A 23,583-nucleotide genomic window follows, 5' to 3' on the forward strand; every position below is an offset into this window, starting at 1 on the left:
CACGAAAATCGCCGCGACTCAAACAATTTTTTAACCCAAAACTCGGATTTTATTTTTATCGGTGCCATGTTTTTATTCTTTCCTGTTTCGTAATTTCTTTTGGGTAACTATTTGTATTTGTATTTATAAGTTTTCCTAGACAGTGTTCGTTGAGGTTCAACTACATGAATGATCGATATGACCGATAAGAAACAAAATATGTGAATGTTACGCTTTCTGTATACCGCTAATTAACAAGTGACACAAATACGATAATAGGCTGCTCTTCTATGCATTGTTTATCAATAAACTTTTACACATTGATCAATAAATACCTTTGGCAATGACGGACATTATTGTACCAAATACAAACCGCGAGAAGCCCACGTGTCAGTCGGCGCGTGGCATGATTGACATCTGCCAGAAGCTGATTAATATACCAAGCTCCGCCTACTGCCATACTTCCGCTTATGGTGGCGAACAATATTCGAATTCACCGGAATTTTGATTGACAAGGGGCAGTTCTTTCGAACTCGAGACGCATAAAAGAAAATTTCCTCGGGTCAAGCCGACGCACGGGAAATGTTTTTGTGTGGATCAAATACGAGTTTTTCTCGATAAGTGCGAGTGAAAACCCAGAACCTCGGGTCTACCGAACGCCCTGCCGATTTCCTGATATACTACAAAAATTCATGCAAAAAGTTGTTTAAAAAATTCCACATGGACAAATCGTGGTACATAGTGTTATCTGTGCAATACTGCCGGCTTATTTAACCGAGTTTTAGATTTGTAAAATAATGATTTTTCTCGTACGTAAAACATCTGGGATAGATAAATTCTTGGATATCTTTCTGTCATAATTTCTCAAACAATTTTGCAAACAAATAATAATTTTAGTTTCGATCTTTTGTCGTTGCATAATCTTTTTAATCTGCTCCGAGGATAAAACTGCAGTGACACTGCACAAGTCACTTGGAAAGAGCACAATAAACGTCAAAAATATTAGACAAACAAAATTTTCTTACCTGAAAATTTATTTATAAAAGTTAAACATCCTTTCAATGCAATGACTAAAACCAGCGAAAGAAATCCATAATGTTTACATTTCTAGATTTTCCTATTTGCATGAAATTAAATTTCCATGGGTCCACTTTTTCCTATTTTTCAAAACCCAGACTTTAGAAACATAGTTATTATTACTGAAACTTTCTGTGACTTAAATAATGTAACTGAAATTCATGCAAATTTTTGACACCTGCCATCAGAAACTGGGTTTAATCTGTTTGACAACTGTTTCTTTTAATGTGTGCCGACAGTAGCAGATCAAAGAAGACATGTATTATGTGTGATGTCATAGTGATGTCACTGCTATTGACATGTATTTAATTCAAGAAGTGACTGTGAATGCTTTTATGGGTTTTTGTGTTTTGACTTTGAGTGCATTAACACTGGAAGCTTGATTTATTTTTTGCTGATATAGAATTAACCTAGCTTTTTTTAATTGATTCATATTCAGATTAGGCTTTTCTTGGTTAAGGCAATCATTGCAAGAGAGAAAAAAACTTTAAGATGCAGTTTAATCACATTAGATTCACAAGGATAAGAAATTAGGTTTACTTGATAAGTATATTTAGTTCCATTTTCAACTTGCATGTCATGGCGCTATTAAAATCTTTCCGCGTTTCCCTAAATCACTCCACCTCTCCCTAAAATCTCTCCACTTCTCCATAATCTTAGCTGAGGAAGAAATGACTTTTCCCTAAAATATTAACATTGCTTAAGCCCTGAGTAAACAATGTAAAACAATTAAGTATTGTCTTAAATTACATGATACATAGGCTTTGAAGGAGTGCGGGGTGCTAGTAATCAGACTCAGGTCTACAGGGTATTAAAATATCAAAGATTTTGCTATGTACTTCAATGCTGAATCCTAAGGAAAGTAATGTTTTTTTTATTACCCTAGCCAGTGCAAGGACATTCAAAAGGTCTGGCCAATTATTTTTGTTTAATATATTGATAATCTTAAATTTTTAAGTTCATATGGAGATAATAAGCTCTGTTTCTGACTGGTGTCAGGCTATCTGTTGTTTTTATTGTTATTAAAAAGGTGATATTACTAGTAATATTAGTATTCATACTATGTGAAAACTACCACCCTTGCAGATATGTTACAATCAAGTTAGCATTCTACAGAGAAGTGTTAGTACCCAGAAGGTGTACATACCAGAGGGTTAAAAAGAAAATGCAGGTGTTGTACAATTAGCATACAAAAAAAAGAAAAAAAAAAAACGAAAAAAAAAAATCCCTACCTACCTACTCACACTAAAAATTCTGGGTCGCGTTACTGCAAACAAACAATTTTTTAAGGATGGCCTTATCGCTTCAGTTTTTCAACATCGCTTGAGAAGTAATACAATTTGAAATCTACTAAGAGTTCAATAAAATATCGACGGAAATGTAAGCAAAATTGTATGAAAACGGTCGAATTTTCATATAATCATTTGTTAAATTTCAAACAGCGCGATCTTTATATTACTGATTTCTTTACTAAGAGAAAATAAGTGATACATACTATGGGCATAAAATTCGGACTTTTGACCAGAAAGAACAAAAAAACAGAATTAAAAATCTTAATAATGAAAAAGCGGCAGCAATTTAAATACATTGAGTAAACTTTTTTTTTTTTTTTTTTTTTTTTTTTTTTTTTTTTTTTTTTTTTTTTTTTGGTAAAAAGGTCTCGTGGACGTAAATAGAAATGTGGTTTTAAAATAAAACAAAATGATGTCGTTGCGGTTTTTAATAGTTTTAAATGAATCTTTGTACATGTATTTTTTTTATAAAATATTCTTCTCAAACGATAATGTAAATTCCTTGAGGGCAAATAGGTCACATGGCGCGATAACTGTAATATGACGTAATGCCATGACAATCTCGTGCAATAATACCGCTTTGATCTCCACATCAGATGTCATGATACCGACACACTTCTTTTAGCTCTTTGAGAGGATGTTAATTGATGATGAAAACAGTTACTTAGTTTATCAACAGAATAATTACCGATGATCGTCAACTTTTTTTTTTTTCGTTTTCAAGACGGGTAGGTGGATGATGATTATTGTGTCCATATTTTTAGGACACTTTTCAAAATAATTATTTTTTAAGGAAATAAGTTTTGAGAAAATGAAAATAACTGATGTTTAATAATTTCCTGACACTTTGGGAAACTACGGTAGGGATTAGAATGTGATTATTTTTACTATCGATGCAGTTATTATGGAAAGCAACTTGGTGGTGGAGATGACAAAATTAGTAAAAGAAAAATGTCTGGTGTGAAAAGGAAATTTAAAGAGAAAAAAAAACGAATAATCAAAAAGGAAACGTAGTGTACGAGCTATGTGTTATGTTTGAAATTTGCTTGTACATAATTCTCCTTCCATAAAACGTGACAGTATTAAAAATGTCAATTATTAGGGCGAGTGACTGTTCACTAAGGGCGAGTAGATTTTACTAGCTACTAGTCCTGCAGGGCGAGTGGTGTGAAAAAGAATTTTACACCCCTGACTTGGTTGTGCAACCGAATTAGACAAAGGGTTATACTTATAACTTTACGCAGACAAGTGCTAGTTAAGTACAAGTTGCGGGACAGTTATTATTATATATCTCATGCGTGAATTACAATAATCATTATGCAACGAAATTTTGTTATACGTTGATTAATATTTAGGAAAACACTAATGAAATGTCTGTAATTTAATAACAATTTCATCTCTAACAGAAGCATATTGAAACAACGCGGGGGAAATCAACGTCGCGCCGAGTTTCAGCTAAGTTGTACGAACTATAATAGCACTTGCTTGCAGCTAATTTCAATAGCAGATAATATATCTAATGTGTATTCTAAATAGAACCAATTAAAGAAACGACGAAAGCTGGAAACTTCATGACTTGCTACGAAACCTATTAAATATTGGCCATTAGTCGATCTTGGATTTCTCCGCTACATGTACGATTTTCCAAGACCGTCCTTCTTTGTTCAGTTTGTGCGGAGTATATAAACTAATATCAAGTAATGTCTTTGTCTTGCAATTATTAGTATACAGAATGGTTAGTCTTTTCTGTTTCTCTTGGAATAAACTCATATTCATAAAGTTACACATGTTATACATTTTATGTGTGACAATGGAAATCTGTACGGAAACACAGTTTTGCTAATACCTTGATTAATTTGTAATAATTAACTTATTATTATAATATATCTCTGATTGATAAGTGAATATTGTGTTTTTGTTGTGTTGCTTTAAGCTTGACCGTTTCCACTTTTACGATGAGTGTGCACTTTACATTTTGTCATAAAAAACAAAGCAGATATTTAGAAAAATCTCATGCATGTGGCTTATGTCGGCAAAAGTATCAATTTCAACAATTAAGGAACCATATATGCAACTTGTCTTGTGAAAGTCATGTGACTGGGATAAATCTGCTTGATCGCCTTCATTAAACGACCACTACGTCTCATATGTTTATTTTGGAGGCTGTCAATTAACATGATATATCGACATGGGAAAATAGACTGTTTACGCAATACGACTGAAAGGTCATTGTTCGGCTAATGTAATGTAATGACCTGTGGATTTATATCATTTGTGAAAAACAAGGAGAAACAAAAATAACAATAGAAAACAAATTGCGGATTGTATACTAATATTCCCTGAAAATAGGCATTACCATTTAAAGTATCTACTTCATTGACAGGGGTGTAAAATTCTTTTTCACACCACTCGCCCTGCAGGACTAGTAGCTAGTAAAATCTACTCGCCCTTAGTGAACAGTCACTCGCCCTAATAATTGACATTTTTAATACTGTCACGTTTTATGGAAGGAGAATTATGTACAAGCAAATTTCAAACATAACACATAGCTCGTACACTACGTTTCCTTTTTGATTATTCGTTTTTGTTACTCTTAAATTTCCTTTTCACACCAGACATTTTTCTTTTACTAATTTTGTCATCTCCACCACCAAGTTGCTTTCCATAATAACTGCATCGATAGTAAAAATAATCACATTCTAATCCCTACCGTAGTTTCCCAAAGTGTCAGGAAATTATTAAACATCAGTTATTTTCATTTTCTCAAAACTTATTTCCTTAAAAAATAATTATTTTGAAAAGTGTCCTAAAAATATGGACACAATAATCATCATCCACCTACCCGTCTTGAAAACGAAAAAAAAAAAGTTGACGATCATCGGTAATTATTCTGTTGATAAACTAAGTAACTGTTTTCATCATCAATTAACATCCTCTCAAAGAGCTAAAAGAAGTGTGTCGGTATCATGACATCTGATGTGGAGATCAAAGCGGTATTATTGCACGAGATTGTCATGGCATTACGTCATATTACAGTTATCGCGCCATGTGACCTATTTGCCCTCAAGGAATTTACATTATCGTTTGAGAAGAATATTTTATAAAAAAAATACATGTACAAAGATTCATTTAAAACTATTAAAAACCGCAACGACATCATTTTGTTTTATTTTAAAACCACATTTCTATTTACGTCCACGAGACCTTTTTACCAAAAAAAAAAAAAAAAAAAAAAAAAAAAAAAAAAAAAAAAAAAAAAAAAAATCGTTTTACTCAATGTATTTAAATTGCTGCCGCTTTTTCATTATTTAAGATTTTTTAATTCTGTTTTTTGTTCTTTCTGGTCAAAAGTCCGAATTTTATGCCCATAGTATGTATCACTTATTTTCTCTTAGAAAGAAATCAGTAATTAAGATCGCGCTGTTTGAAATTTAACAAATGATTATATGAAAATTCGACCGTTTTCATACAATTTTGCTTACATTTCCGTCGATATTTTATTGAACTCTTAGTAGATTTCAAATTGTATTACTTCTCAAGCGATGTTGAAAAACTGAAGCGATAAGGCCATCCTTAAAAAATTGTTTGTTTGCAGTAACGCGACCCAGAATTTTTAGTGTGAGTAGGTAGGTAGGGATTTTTTTTTTTTCGTTTTTTTTTTTTCTTTTTTTTGTATGCTAATTGTACAACACCTGCATTTTCTTTTTAACCCTCTGGTATGTACACCTTCTGGGTACTAACACTTCTCTGTAGAATGCTAACTTGATTGTAACATATCTGCAAGGGTGGTAGTTTTCACATAGTATGAATACTAATATTACTAGTAATATCACCTTTTTAATAACAATAAAAACAACAGATAGCCTGACACCAGTCAGAAACAGAGCTTATTATCTCCATATGAACTTAAAAATTTAAGATTATCAATATATTAAACAAAAATAATTGGCCAGACCTTTTGAATGTCCTTGCACTGGCTAGGGTAATAAAAAAAACATTACTTTCCTTAGGATTCAGCATTGAAGTACATAGCAAAATCTTTGATATTTTAATACCCTGTAGACCTGAGTCTGATTACTAGCACCCGCACTCCTTCAAAGCCTATGTATCATGTAATTTTAAGACAATACTTAATTGTTTTACATTGTTTACTCAGGGCTTAAGCAATGTTAATATTTTAGGGAAAAGTCATTTCTTCCTCAGCTAAGATTATGGAGAAGTGGAGAGATTTTAGGGAGAGGTGGAGTGATTTTAGGGAAACGCGGAAAGATTTTTAATAGCGCCATGACATGCAAGTTGAAAATGGAACTAAATATACTTATCAATGTAAACCTAATTTCTTATCCTTGTGAATCTAATGTGATTAAACTGCATCTTAAAGTTTTTTCTCTCTTGCAATGATTGCCTTAACCAAGAAAAGCCTAATCTGAATATGAATACAATTAAAAAAAGCTAGGTTAATTCTATATCAGCAAAAAATAAATCAAGCTTCCAGTGTTAATGCACTCAAAGTCAAAACACAAAAACCCATAAAAGCATTTCACAGTCACTTCTTGAATTAAATACATGTCAATAGCAGTGACATCACTATGACATCACACATAATACATGTCTTCTTTGATCTGCTACTGTCGGCACACATTAAAAGAAACAGTTGTCAAACAGATTAAACCCAGTTTCTGATGGCAGGTGTCAAAATTTGCATGAATTTCAGTTACATTATTTAAGTCACAGAAAGTTTCAGTAATAATAACTATGTTTCTAAAGTCTGGGTTTTGAAAAATAGGAAAAAGTGGACCCATGGAAATTTAATTTCATGCAAATAGGAAAATCTAGAAATGTAAACATTATGGATTTCTTTCGCTGGTTTTAGTCATTGCATTGAAAGGATGTTTAACTTTTATAAATAAATTTTCAGGTAAGAAAATTTTGTTTGTCTAATATTTTTGACGTTTATTGTGCTCTTTCCAAGTGACTTGTGCAGTGTCACTGCAGTTTTATCCTCGGAGCAGATTAAAAAGATTATGCAACGACAAAAGATCGAAACTAAAATTATTATTTGTTTGCAAAATTGTTTGAGAAATTATGACAGAAAGATATCCAAGAATTTATCTATCCCAGATGTTTTACGTACGAGAAAAATCATTATTTTACAAATCTAAAACTCGGTTAAATAAGCCGGCAGTATTGCACAGATAACACTATATACCACGATTTGTCCATGTGGAATTTTTTAAACAACTTTTTGCATGAATTTTTGTAGTATATCAGGAAATCGGCAGGGCGTTCGGTTTGACCCGAGGTTCTGGGTTTTCACTCGCACTTATCGAGAAAAACTCGTATTTGATCCACACAAAAACATTTCCCGTGCGTCGGCTTGACCCGAGGAAATTTTCTTTTATGCGTCTCGAGTTCGAAAGAACTGCCCCTTGTCAATCAAAATTCCGGTGAATTCGAATATTGTTCGCCACCATAAGCGGAAGTATGGCAGTAGGCGGAGCTTGGTATATTAATCAGCTTCTGGCAGATGTCAATCATGCCACGCGCCGACTGACACGTGGGCTTCTCGCGGTTTGTATTTGGTACAATAATGTCCGTCATTGCCAAAGGTATTTATTGATCAATGTGTAAAAGTTTATTGATAAACAATGCATAGAAGAGCAGCCTATTATCGTATTTGTGTCACTTGTTAATTAGCGGTATACAGAAAGCGTAACATTCACATATTTTGTTTCTTATCGGTCATATCGATCATTCATGTAGTTGAACCTCAACGAACACTGTCTAGGAAAACTTATAAATACAAATACAAATAGTTACCCAAAAGAAATTACGAAACAGGAAAGAATAAAAACATGGCACCGATAAAAATAAAATCCGAGTTTTGGGTTAAAAAATTGTTTGAGTCGCGGCGATTTTCGTGAGTCGGTCGCGTTACTGCAAACAAACAATTTTTTAAGGATGGCCTAATGTTAAAAAATGAATGCACTACGCACGTTTTTTGTGTACGTGTCGATAAACAAAAGTAACGGAGATGTAAATTTGATATTACGATAGGTCGCACGTGCTCTCGGAATGGAAAATTACTGGCATGACGTTTTGATATCTTTACGATTCGCGGGTAAATTCCAGTCAATCAAAGTAGCAACTGAACTATCTCAAAGTTTGTTGAGGCTTTTCAAGATGTAATTTCTGAATTTCATTAAAGCTACGACGTAAAAACCACTCGCCCGGTCGGTCGAGTATACAGCGAGATCCACTCGTCCTATCCATACTTTAACTCGCCAATGCGAGCGGGCGAGTGGAATTTTACACCCCTGATTGACCATGTCTTCTAACCCGTACAAGACTAAACTAAAGTTGTTTCTTGAGAAGACATGAGAACGTTATATATTATCTAACAAGAATTTGGATAATGTCAATTGTACTTTCCGATTACTACTGAGATACTATCATGTTTAGCAATCTTAACATTGCATATAGTCTCAGGCTGGTATAAGTAGTCATGATGTTGGACAGCAACAGGACCCCGAAACATTTTTCCAAGACACGATCATTTTAAATTATTTGAAAAAAATCATGGAGGTTTGATTCAGTTTACATCTAAATGAATTAATTTGATACTGCTCCTTTTGAATATTAATCGGATAAATCGTACAACTTGACTGTACCTTTTCAAAATGAATAAATGGTTTAGTAATTCCTGCCACATGCACCGTCAAAATGCTTTATTGAAAACTTACAAATTTATTGAACCTTTTAATATATGTTGAAGAAATGTTTTTGCTCTAGGAAGTGGATTTTTCTACATAGACTAGTAGTTTGATCGTTTTGTGGCAGTGCTTGTTCACCGCTTGGGTTGTACAGTATTTTGTATTTATTCCGAGTAACATAACAGGTGTAGGCTACGCACAACGGCAGGCGTAACAATTAGATTTATGAACCGTGTTTCCCAGATTATATCAAAGATATACTTGAAATGATATATTCATCAAGTGTATGATGCTGGCAAACCAATCTTCATCGTCTGAAACAATTGTTGATTCCAGTTCATCAGGTCCGTGTTCCTTATACAAGTTTAGGTTTAGCTTAGATAATCATTAAACTAACAGGAAGATGGTTTTCAGTGCTATCCCATTCACACTATGCACGAGATGTAATTTCTAGCGACCTATTTTCTGTTCAACAAATTTACAATCTACTGTGAAAGTTGTGTACACTATATAGAAAGGCAATAGAATCTGAACTTCCAATTATACGTTACTGCAAACCCCAATGCTACAATGAAGTATTTAAACGACGAAACGTTTGGAAATGAGATTTCATACTTTAATTGAATGTTAAATCCATTTCACAAATTTCGGTCTGGAATTGTAGTGAAAATTTCACTACAGTAAACATCTGTTTTCAATCCCTACCATTTTCGTGTCTGTCATCAAATGTTTTAAAACAAATATATGCATGTCAGCTGTGAAATACAGTTGTTTTGCATTTAATACAGACTTTTCAGATTTTCTCCTATTCCTTATGGCATTTAATTATCTGGCTTTTTAACTAACTCTGATAGATTCCTAGTTGGCTTTACGTATGCTAATGATATAAGGGTACCCAGACTATCTACGAAATTTTGTAGGTTGGTATACAGAAGATCTTTCACTATATAGCTTAAAAAGGCATTTACGTATTTGCACAGGAAATGAAGCTACAGCATTGATGGTACTGTACAAACATTATATATATGCATTGTAAAAGCATATAGTCTAAGATTAATGTTTGACTTGCAAAGTTGTAAAGTATGAATGACTTGGTAATTTGGGTAAACAATGTCACCGCTACATTACAGATTTGCAAATGAAAAAGACAACCCTAAAACTTTTTTTGACCATATATTCACCCAACTCTACATTGTGTAATAAGTATTAACAACGATGTTTGACGTCGATTTATGTCATGGCCCAGCTGTATGCTTTCCCATGTCTTTGAACTTACTTGCTTATTTGATTGAAAAAGAGACAGTAGAATAATTAAATATAGTATTTAACTTTAGTAACTTTAGTGCTTGAATAATGTACATCTACCTGGAATAAATATATCTTTTGTGTTGCCGTCTAGTGTATCTAGGTATCAAACACCTGTTAATGCAACCCACTGATGGAATTAACTCGTTTAGAGCTTAGGCCATTTTGTTTAGCATTTAGGTCATCCATAATTAGCCTTTAGCCTGCTAAAAATTTCTAAAATGGACTGGTCCATCATTCAATTATGACAGTACCATGTATTATTCATAGGGGTGTTCAATGAAAATTTACTGACTGAATAGCGAACAGTGCAGACCATGATGTGCAGGCTGATCTTGGTCTGCACTGGTCGCAAAGGCAGAATCACTTACCGACAGCAAGCTAAATTTTAATATTATCCAGTCTAAAATTCTGATCATTTGGAAACCCTCCACCTAGCGGCATAATTGTGATATGCTAAATATTTATGTATATCATTATTCTTGAGGAGTATGATGCATTGTTTTATTCTTTGTATTATTTACTTAATTTACAAAGATATCTTTTGCCTAGTATTTAAATGTCTTCCTTGTATGTAGGTATTTCAACAACAACACGTATAAAAGTTGTTTGGTATAGTAATTTATCGCATCAACGTTTCGACTAACGCCTTCATCAGGATAATTCACATACCATCATATCACAATTATGCCGCTAGGCGGAGAGTTTCCAAATGATTTTTCCTATACATGTATTGATAAATTTCTGTAGTAAGAAGAAACAATATACCTAATAGAACCTATCGTGCATACCTGTTTTCTTCTGAGAAGGTGGTAAATTATGGTTTGCATGATATATGATAAACTAAACGTATCTAACCATATATGTCTGTTGTAATATGAAATAATACAAATCTAAGAGTGTCGAAAAGTCAGTTCATATCATATAATCAACTAATTCCTACATGACTTAAATTACTGAAAGGCGACAAATATTTACGGTATTTTGTTTTTTATTCTTCCAGGCATTTGGTTCGAATTTAGTCTTGAAATCCAGTTGGAACAATTTCTTGACCTGAAAAGTGAGAACAGGTATTCGTTTCATAACCAAAAGGTAAGTGCAACATCTTTTGTTTGATTTGAAATGATACGGTAAAACATACAATGAGAAAAGGGCTTTGTAAGAGGCCGTGGCAGTTATCGAACTGTGCTATTTTATTCAATTTAACGTAAATTACGATTTTGTGGAGCGCTAAATTTCAGTGGAAAAGTAATTTCATTTTTGTTTTCATTTGCACGATTTATTTCAATCTACTAGTAGAGTCTAGACAAACTTAAAATTATATTTGTTGGGGTAAGTACCTGTTAAACTCATTCATCATACAAACATAAATAACAATACAGACTATAAATCACAGAAAAGTCCATACTAAATCAACGGTGAAGAATATAAATCACGCAACCGTAATACATAAACAACAGTTTATAGACTATAAAACACGAAAGTATCATTACCTGAACAAAAGTAGAGACTATTAAACACGGAAACGTCGATACCTTACAACAGTATAGACTACAAAACGCGGACTTACCCATTCCTTAACTTGAAACATGGACAAAACCTTATCTTAACAACAGAATAGATATAAAACGTGGTATCATCAATATCTATAGAAATATAAAATAAAATGACAAAAGCAAAAAAAATGTCGAAAAAGAAGTTTTAGAAAGTAATACTCAAATAACCGAAGACTACTAGTCTAGGAACAGAACCGCCTCGGTATCCTAGTGGTAGAGCGGCCGCTTCGAGTGCAGGTGGTCGTGGGTTCGATCCCTGGCCGCGTCATACCAAAAACGTGAAAAATGGTACCAGTAGCTTCCTTGCTTGGCGCTCAGCATTACAAGGAAACTGGCCTCTTTTCTCATACCCTCGTGGCGGTGGATTCCGAGTTGTCGAGAGTGGTTAATATAAGTTGTAGAACTTCCTTTACAATCCTTTAAAATAAATTATGTAACTTAACAGAGCGATTTTGATATCAAAATAGCAAACGGACAAAAGGTATGCATCTACTTGCATAGTACTTCATTGCAAAGTTGTTTTCTAAATTACAAATAAAATAAGAAACGGTTTAATACTTGTTTCCCCTAGAGATTAAATGAATTATCATAAATGAATAATGCAGATAATAATGCAATAAGGCGCCATCGTATATCTCCATGTCTAGGTGATAAAGTTAAATTAATGTAAGATTATTCTAAGGAGAGTACCATGAAATATTTCCTACACCTAATTGAAAATCTGAAACATGAGTTATAAGAAACGTAGATCAATGTCATAGGTATTACAGAGACTCAGAAATTCATATTTAATATGATGAAAAGTTATAAATTAGTTTAAGATAGAAATGATGTAAAAATAAATATCTTTTCTGTCCACGTACATATTCAAAAGCATCTTTAAGTTAGGTGTAAGTAATTTTTCAGTTGAAGACCTATCGGTCACATTTTCAACTTGTTTATTTTAACTGAATTTGTGATGACATTGTGAAATACATACACACATTAAAAGTATGTAGTTCATAAAAATGCGCATTCTATCCATTTTCAGAGGTAACCATTTTTATTAGCGTGTCGTCTATAGTAAAAATAAAATGGAGGCCATATCTTAAACATATGCCAGACTGCACGTCCACAGTTCATTTTCATGTTGTCATACAATTTGTTTTACAAATTTATCAATGGTACATTACCAATGAGCAGATATAGCATTTAGAACACGTATTATCTATCCTATCTTTATATTTAGTTAAAGATTATTGTAGCGAATTACTACTAGCGATACCGTTATGGTAATTATATCTTTTTTTTAAAAACGTATCCAGTATTTACTCAGTTAGATTTTTACGCAGATAAACGACATCCATGTAATTCCGTTCATTTAATGTGTTTATTTCAAACTGAAGCATAATAGATGACAAAAATATGAGAGCATACAGAATATAAGATATTGTCAAATTACAAGTACATCGACATGGTGCATGTGTCTAGCACAAGCTAGAAAACAAGTCATACTGTGCTTAATATATAAGATATTGAACCAGCTTCTATCGCAGATCAAGCACATTTGTAGATGAAATTAGATATTAATATTTCACGAAGGTTGTGTTTTACTTTCGTCATAAGTTTTTTTTTCTCTCGAAATTTAAGAAGCACTCTATATAGTAAACGAAAACAACTAAAAGTAAATTGACATAGCGAGCTATATTTAGTACACATATCTTGCAAATAATCTGTAAATTATGTACAAAAAATACGAACTTGTTTACAAGTTACGCACTGCATACACTATTTCTGCCTGTGCAGTTATGCTTACTCTCCATACAGGCACAACCTCTTTGGCGTCATATGGTTTTATAATTCAATCACAATGTCGTAAATAAAAGTTAGGTATAAACCAAATAATTAAATATGTGACGTAAGACTTTGTAATACATAAAAATGTCAATACCATGCAAGTATCATTCTTGTGCATTAAATGCGTTCCTGATGTATCGTTAGTGGAATGTTATATTATCAGGTATATGATATATGACTTATTTTTCACACAAAAAATCGCTGTAATATCAGAACATGTCTACAAGATTGTACATTAAATGAGCTTTCCATGTTTCAGTAATGTATGTAGAATGATAAATTTGCTTCATCTTAACTAGCAATGAGAAGTAGATTCCACCGTTATATAGATATAGTTAAAGTGATCTTTTGAAATTTTGAGGCATTAAATTATATAATACTAGCAGATTTGGTATAGTCCAATACCAACGCACTGTTGTTTTATATGTTTAAGTTTGCTCTTTCTTTAAGTTGTGCTTCCATCCTTCCCTGATAAAACCTTTTGGGCGTATATTGCCCTGCGTGACGGAGCTCTTGTTGATAGAGGCTTGCAATTAGAACTGAAAACACGACAACACTGAATCCAACAGAGAGACTTAATACTGCCGTCACACGGCACTGTCAGAATGCTGGTGCGGTAGGTAGTTGATCATATTTGTAAGCAATTATAGTCGCTACAGACCTTTGGAACACCTATTCTTAGAAAATTTCGGCTTCTTTTACATTCTGAATGGTATGACGATCAAAGTGCTCGGATATACATAAGGTTTATTTAAAAGCAAATAGAGAGGACAGAATTCAAACAGTGAACAATTTTGTTCCGCTAGTGTTTTCGTTTTTTAATTGAATCGTTTATTTAAATTTTATGTGATTTAAACTTCGTCAATTTTTATCGGAACTCAAAGCTTGGTGAAAGCACGAACATTTTCCGAAATCTTTTAAACGTTTACATGCAAAATGTTTTGCCATTATAAAACATTTTTAAGTCCAAAAGTAACATACGAGCAACTGCATCTGATGTAAGATGCGTTTAAAGCTGATAAATACGAAAAGAAACGGGGGTCTTATACTACTATTGGATTTCTTCTATTTTTGCAGCTACATGTATATAGATCACATTGTAATACAATGGCAATATCTCAGATCAATAGAATTGTTACAGTTGTAAATTAAAATGATATTAATCAAACCTTACACAAACCATAGTTTGGTGTATTGAACAGTGTTTATGTTATTTGCAGAAAGTCTGAACCTAAGCATACATATATTTGAACCTAAGCATACATATATTTGATTGTAACAATCTCTGAAAACCGCTTCACAACTGTAGCAGTAATAAAATATTTTAAACAAGCTGTATCCGTAGCGTCTGTTTGAACCCCTAAAATATCCGAATGATGGTATGTAAGTTTTTAATGTTTCAATTTATTAAAAGGAATTGACTGCAAGTATACGCATTCGTACCAATACTGAAATATGAACATTTATTTATAACCTTTATTGTTTTCTTTCCTTTGCATTGTTTATCATATTCTATATTTCGTCACTGTTTGAAAAAGAGAAGAAATAAATTTGAGTCAAAAGCAATTTTATCGCGCTTCTGAAAATGTAATATTAAACGTAAATGGCAGCCAGGATTGGAAATGTTATTTACGGCTTGAAATGGGAATTATGTTTACTCTGTGAAATTACGCTCGTTAGAAATACTTAACGATCTCTATGATAAACACTTGAAAGGTCACAGCTCGCAATAAAAGCTGTTTGTCTGCATATATTGCATTTTCGTCCAAGTCATATTTTGTACAAAATTAAAGAAATATTGTTTAAGAAACAAAAATGTATATAACGTAAATGGATAAGATTAAGATATTAGTACTGGTACCGCTTTGAAATTTATTTAAATAGACTTTTGAAACCATTATAAATAATTATAATTTTATGCAACTGTAGGCGCATTTTCTATACACATTTTACATGCCTTAGCAAGTGCATTACTCTAGATAATTTGTCTTTAAATCATAGTGCAGTGAGAAGAGGTCAGTCTAGTAAGTTCAACTCTTTCAATTATTTTATGTGCGTTTTTTTTCTTGGGGTAGGGGAGGTGTTGCGGATTAACGTTACATTGACAAAATTATAGGTCATAAGGTGACTTTCAATCTTTCGAAGGTAGAAAAAGACCACAGGTTTCCTTCAGGCTTTATTTCATGCACGGTAGGGAAGCCTGGCTACGAGAATCGACCATCCTTAAGCCCCTTGGATGACTTCTTCTTTTAAATTAATTCTACAGTAAGGGTGTGGTTTTAAAATGAAATGAGGAACAAGATTTTCGAAATCAGCGACTTGAACCAGCCGGTCATGTAGGCCCCGTATTTTTATTTTTTTTTTTAAATTTCGCGTAAAAAATAGCATGAAAAGGAAATCTATTTTGAAATGAAAAATTGTATGCTATTTAGTTAGAGAGAAGAAAATAGTGTTATCAAAACAACTGTGCTCTATGTGTATGTTTTTCACAACCACACTTGAAATGATAAAATGAATTGTAACAGTTTTATCGAAATTCCTTCAAGTAGTTTTGGAGTAATTTACAGACAAAGTTTTATGAGATAATAAAAATATACGTACGTTTGGTTCTAGTGCACTGCACCTCTATCTTTATATGAAGTAGTTTCGATATAATCCCTAACACACTTCAAACGTTTTGATTCTAAACAAGTAAATTTGATAAAGGGAGAAGATCAAAGAAGTAAGCAAAGTAGAGTTATCGGTCTTGTATACTGCACTTCCATTGTCTAAAGGTAAGTGTAATGAGTAAATTATGTACACACAGGTAATTGAAATAGCGAGGTAGAGCTATAGTTCACGTATTATCACTTTACCACCATTGCAAACATTTCAATAAAATACCGTCACTACACTATAAGCATAATTAATAAACGGAGATAATTCAAGATAAAAGTAAATTTGAGTTATGGTCCATGTACAGTGCACTTCCTCTTAATGTCTATAGATTTATTAAAATCCCTTTAATTGCTTTGGACTTGCGATCCGGAAAATTTTTTCATGAAAAAAATCAAATAAAGGAGATAATTTCAAAAGTGAACAATGTAGACATATAGCTCTTTTACATTTCACTTCTAACGAGATGTTTTTGTCATTGTGAGAAGTTTCAACAGTATCCTACAATACATTTGAAGTAATTTTCTGGACACATGTGTTATGATTTATTAAAAGAATCCATACTGTTCGCTAACGGTTTCTCTAATTGCAGTAGGGTTTGAAAGCGAACAGTATGGATCCTGACCAGACTGCGCGCAGGCTGGTCTGGATCCATGCTGGTCGCAAATGCACTGTTGGTTTTTTCATGGTGTGGCTTAAATTTTACTAATTTTATTCATACAATCCACAGTGCCAAAAAAAAATAAGAAAAAAACTGATAATCAAACACGAAACTGTCCCTTGCCTATTTTAAAGAGACAGCATATTTGAGACCCGGGTATTGTACATTGTCGACGGTTACTGATCTTAAAGTTCAGTACATACGTTTCTCGATGTTTTCTCTAAAATATAATGCACTTGTTGTGATAAAATATCAATAATGTTTCTAACATGTGTGTTATTGTTTTACAAGACCAAACAAAATTCACCCAACTTGCTGGACATAAATATTGTTGTGTCATTACCAACTTAAGCTTGTAAGATTGTACTTTTTTTAAATATTGAATCTCTCATTCACATCGAATATTATTTTGTGTCAAACAAAAGTCTGTATTTCATGTTTCTCCGAGTTCTATGAACATATATTCTATACTTGAGCCTTATATTTGTGAAACGGTTTAATGTGATACGTATGGCTTAAGAAACACTACTACTTTTCAAAATTGATATATTTTTAATCTAATGTATAAATTATGCCTTGTATGTTGAAGTTAGTTACATTCTGAGCGATGGAATTACCCAATACAATACTTTACAGTCCGTTAAATCAACTAAACTAAACATTATCTTGTTGTCACTTTCATTGTATGAACATGCAGAAAATCCCATAAAATATTGTCTGATTAGATTATCAGACATCTGTTTAACTGTACGCTTTCCTTACTTAAGATATACATCTTCATTGAACGCTGAAGGTTAAAGTCGCTGCATAATATTCCATTACAGGTTTCTTGTTCATAAAGGAATAATTCTGTTGCCAATATATTGAACCTACTAAACACTTAGTCTATAAACAACCTGTTTGAATGCGGGCCTTCCTACTCCAAATACACACGTTATAGTATGTATCTCTTTTTTCTTCGATAAAATTTAAAGTGTATTGGCTATGAACAACAGTTATATCTGTATTAATGTGAGGGAACTAAGGCAAGCGGCGACCTATGTATCGGCCAAAGGTTGCTATGGATTCGAGCCAATTTGGGTAACGACATTTCATTCACATTTGACATCAGCACTAGATCTTAACAGAACAGCGGACTCAAGAGCGAATCATCACAATAGAGTTCAAATAAATTAGTTAAACCCCAACGATTTGTTGTAAAAATAAAGTTGATATAACGTTAGAATTGTACTTAAATACATTAAGCTATACAGTAAGATATATTTTTTTCGTTTGTCAATTGTTTCCTTCTTTACAATTTTTGTGCAAATAAAATTTAAATATTCCATTTAAATATGTTTTATAGTAACAGGAAATTCACTATTTAAAAATACAAATGTCTTTAAACTATCAGTTGTAAAGATTTGACACTCTAATGCGATAGATTACTTTGTTGCACAAAAATATGGTAGACCAGCTAAATATTCATTCTCTAAAATTATGTTTGTATGCGTAGCGCAATATTGTATTTTTACAAAACCTATTCAGAAATGCTGCAATGTCTCAAGTGCCCTTTTGAATGCGTGCAGTAGGGATCAGCCTCCTTTAAGCATTTTAGTAAGTTAAACTATTATAAAACACGTTGCCCTATTTGCTAAAGTTAAATGGTAATGACAGTTTGTACCTAAATTGTCGCAATAATGGTTTAAGGAAGACGGTATTCCTGTTTGTTGCTGTCTTTACTTCGGAAACGTTATTTAGGCTAATAAAGATCAGTTATGTCTGTGCGTGACAGTTACGACTTTGCGTAGCATAGGATGTTGACTTCTCTGAAGTCATTAGCTCTATTTTTGAACTTTGCTAGAAGTTTTGAGTTAGGCCTGTCTTCTGCTTATACATTATTTAATATGTGTGTGTTGAGTTTTCACGTCTCACTGAAACATGTATAGGTCATAAGGCGACTTGCAAGCTTTGGTTCGCCTCCATGCATTATTTCATCACAGACGGGAATCTAGGTAGAACTAACGACATTCCGTAAGCCAGCTGGATTGCTTCCTCACATGAAGAATTCAACGCCCCGAGTGAGGCTTGAACCCATATCAGTGAGGGGCAAGTGATTCGAAGTCGGAGACATTAACCACTCGGCCACGGGATATACATTGGATGTTAATATGCTATCAATTAGTCATAGCCAATAAACATCGGGCGATGCTGGAATGAATTATATTATTAGAGAACTCATATGAACTGTACAAAAACGTTATATATTATATAAAAAAACTCATTAAAAACACAGTTCAATAAATAATATTTGTACCGATATTGATGGAAGTAAGATACGCACATTTTTGAACATCGTGTTTTCCTCCCTTAGCGGTGTTGCGGACCAGCCCAAACACGATAGGCACAAAGTGGCCGCCATTGATGACATTAAAACATCACAATTCTGATCATTATGACATTGTATGAAATCCATCTTAGCGAGACAATGAATTATAGGTAACTACGTGTCACAGGTTTCTGTTTATTCTCCCTCTATATATAAATCGTCATCAATTTACTATAATATCATCAAAATCATCTTGTGTAAACATTTATATTATATACAATTTAATGTAGGCAAAACGTTTGTCTATTCGAGGATAAACCAGTTAAATGGCCATTAAATCAAATGATAAAAGATAATTTCACTAATATGTTTCAGTAAATTTGGGGAGATTCCTTTCAATTTCGATACGGTTGTCAGAAATGTTGCACTGTAACAAATGACAAAACCACTGCAAAACTTTAAATTGTAAAAAATCTTAACTTTGCGTCCAAATAAAAAAAATAAGATTTTTGGGGCAAAAACAGTTTGTCTATGAGGAGCATCTTTGGTGAAGAGTGCAACTGGACATTAAAGCCAAGATATAACTTCCGTCATTTTAATTCTGTAGAAATCTTACTAGACATGTTTATGGTTAAAGGTCAGTAATTCAAATCCTTCTTTGTTTCATATAAAAAACGACAACTTCATGTCGTCTTTACGTATCTTTAGAGAACATAACCTTTTCCTACACCAATTTTTCATGAAAGTTCTATCACAAATTAACGAAAAAATGAAAAGAAAATAAGGGGTTGAATAATTCCTAGTGAAATGCCAGTCAGTTGTGGTCTGCTACCCTAAAAATGGCGCATATTTGCTCTCCTCCGCGCAATAAACACCTACTTCCGGTTTCGATCTGCAAAACCTGCCATGTGGGCTGTATGAACATGAAAACCGTCTCATTTTCATGCAGAATGTATTCTAGTAGCGAAAAAGTGTGATTAAAGCACTCGTTCTACACGAATTTGCGCAGAAAATGGGAAAATTAGGATCTATTTATTATGGACTTCTTTCGACTACATCACGGAAGCACATTTTCGACCGAATTACTGACCTTATTCCTTATCATCACTTCCGTTTTTCTTTTCATCGACGTAAATTATTGTGTTCACAATTTTATTTTTCTTTAGATAACTTGGTCTGCTATCTGTATACATCGAATTAGTATGGTAAGTGCAGTTCCATGTTTACCACAATTTTACCTGTTTGCCAAGCTGATAATTGTCTGACAAAACTTTCCATCTCGTTTTATTCTAGCGATAAATTAGTGTTGATAACTTTTGTCTACAGACGATAATTGTCTGTACAGTTCAATTTAAACTAGCAATTGCTCTCTGCGACTATTATTTACAGGCTATAAGAATTTTATCATGATAGAATAAGATGTAAAACTTGAGGGAGAAATCACTAAACAAGATTATTCCCGAAGTACACGAACTATACCTTTTCATGTGAAAGTATATAAACTTACCACAACAGCTAGGAACTAGAGTAAAAAGGTTTTAGCTTCAAGGCTCTAACCAGGGGTTACGTTTTGAACTATTTAATAAAGAAAGTACCCTAAGAGAAAAGTTCGTATCAATCTAGTCGCTTTTGAATATGCAAAGAAAAGAATCTGATTATCTGATAACTTAAAAATGTAAAATGATTCCAGACATGTGTGGCTTTTTAACTATTACTTGTCGCATCTGAATATCACACAGGTTAGTCTTACATGATACTAATTCAATTTTTTCTTTATTACATCCGCATCAATTTCAGTAATTTGAAACCATATATATAGAGCCACTTTGTACAACATGTCTTCTTACCAAATATCTTTATTATGGAGACGTTACGGGCATGTCATGAATAAGACTATACTTCCATAAACGGTTGAAAAGGATTAAGACTTTAATTTCCGATGAATGTATGGTGCACATTGTTTATGTTTTACTTGGAATACATAGTTATATGAGAATATGTGTAAGTTGTATTTGATGTGCTTAAAAGAGCCGCCGCTGTTGTGCTTATAATACCTGTAATGAACGATAATCTATTAGGTATAAATATCTGTCGGCCCTAGTATGTGTTCAGTGTGGGGCAAAATAGCGGAAAATATTCGCAATGCTGATATACCATCGCAATGCAGATATACCATCAAACCAAGGTCATGAGTCCCTTATCACCTGCCTAACAGATTGTTAAGGTGACACTGATAATTATTCAGAAATAGATATAGCAAACGGAATTAATCTTGATATGATCGGAATATAGAACAAACGGAACTGAAATACAATATACAAAATATTTATAAAAAAATAGACAGTAAAAAGTAATGCAAAACCTCATCAAGTTTAATAGACTGAAAATAAAAATATACTCAGTCTGTATACATCACGACGGGATTACAAATTGCTTTATATAGATTTGTAACCAGACCAATGTACATACATAGCTATCTATTAATCTTTCAAATACTAACTGCAACTTTAATATAATGTTATATCGTATTTTATACAAAACAAAACAAGACGGTCAGATCATCTGACTACCCGTTCAGAAGGGTTATGTACTAAGGACAGTGACGAATTATACATAACCTCGGATCTGCTCTTTATTCTACTTTATTGGCAAATAAATGTTTTCCGTAAGCCGTTGTTCTAATGATATTTCATCCAAAATTTTGAGCAAATTAGACAATGTTTTGTAAGTTTCCGTTTTGGTTTTGTTCTAAAATTGATACATACATAATCAATCTGGATTAGTAAATCTTTGACAAAGTCGTTAAAAACAAATTATCGGACATGACGTTTGTCGTTAAAGGCATTTCAATAAATCAGATAAAATGTTTATGCAAATATCATTCAGATATATTTGAAATGTTGTTGTTATTGTATCTCTAAGACAGGATATGACATTTGGTACGAAAGACGCTGACATTTGTCACACCATGTTTATGCAAATTTAAATGCTTTTTCGATGTTTAAGTAATGCAATCGTTGTCTCAGTAGCAGTTTCTTTACCTAAAACATTAGTGAGTTATATTTCAGCATCCGGAATGCTCATCATTATGTAAATAAAGACAATAGGTTTTTGAATTCCCTAGAGAGTAATTTGTATAAGATGACTCAAGGTACTGTCATTATAAAGAATATTCACAGGTTTTTCGCACTATTTTCTAAGCCCCGTTAGACATTTGCAGACACATAATCTGCTCAAGTCTACGTAACAGTATATTAGTTTTATAAATCAACAATGGCTTTAACATGTACACGCCCTTTTAACTTAGTTTGCCCAGAGAAATTTCAAACAAAGGAGGCTGAGTTTATTCAGCAATATAAGATCATGGCCAATTACGGCATCACGCATTGAAATATATCTACCTCGGCCAAGCTTCAAAGACTCGAAACTCGCTGCAGATACATAAGATACAAAGATTATAAAAGTAATTATAACAATAGCACATTTCTAAAAAAAAGTCCAAATGCGTTGTTCTGCTAGACACCCGATGAATGTTTAATTTTGTATTTTGTAAATGTGACATTGATAGTGTAATTTGCCGGTCCGACTGTATAGCTAGGCCCCATACCGTAATACCTGAACTTTGAGTGCGTGATAAATTCAATCTAAAAGTTCGGCTAGTCCGGGTCATTTGAAATGGGATATGAAAGTCGCTGCTGATTCATAAGAAGTAAGTAGACATTGTTAAAATTAATACAGTCTCAAGTGTTGTGATAGAAGTTTTCAAACTGTAGGGCCGACCTATGGAACAAACTGCCAGTAGAAGGGAGAACTTCTGATTCGGTAGACACTTTTAAGAAAAAGCTGAAAACACTGTTTTTTTAGAAGATTTGAAACATGGTTTTGATTATTTCTCTCTTGGTAGAAACTCAGAGTATACCCTACTATGTAGTGTGATCGACGGTATGTTTAATACGCAATGCGGTAATTTGCACTGCATTTTGTCAAATATGTCGTGTTTCAATGTTTGATACCATTATGTATATATTTTATCATAAAAGTGTTAACTTAATGTACAACGCCAGTGAATATACTATGTGTAAAATTAGGCATATAATCAAATAAAGCAGTTTCAGTAATGTTTCATTTGTTTTGCATGTGCTGGTATTTTGTCAATTAGACTTGTAACATGCCAGTCCGACTGAACAGCTTAGTGCTGTGC

At 33.0% G+C, this 23,583-nt stretch overlaps 1 protein-coding gene across 1 annotated transcript in view; it reads left to right on the top strand.

Moving 5' to 3' along the window:
* The first annotated feature begins 11,367 nt into the window (after positions 1-11,367).
* LOC123563813 (somatostatin receptor type 2-like) overlaps positions 11,368-23,583 on the top strand; it is a 146,093-nt gene continuing 133,877 nt past the window's right edge. Inside the window, exon 1 of the mRNA XM_053536352.1 lies at positions 11,368-11,458. The gene's annotated coding sequence lies outside the window, so the exon portion shown is untranslated. The remainder of the gene's footprint in view (positions 11,459-23,583) is intronic.

The sequence above is a fragment of the Mercenaria mercenaria genome, chromosome 2, assembly GCF_021730395.1.
Source record: "Mercenaria mercenaria strain notata chromosome 2, MADL_Memer_1, whole genome shotgun sequence".
Classification (NCBI taxonomy): domain Eukaryota; kingdom Metazoa; phylum Mollusca; class Bivalvia; order Venerida; family Veneridae; genus Mercenaria; species Mercenaria mercenaria.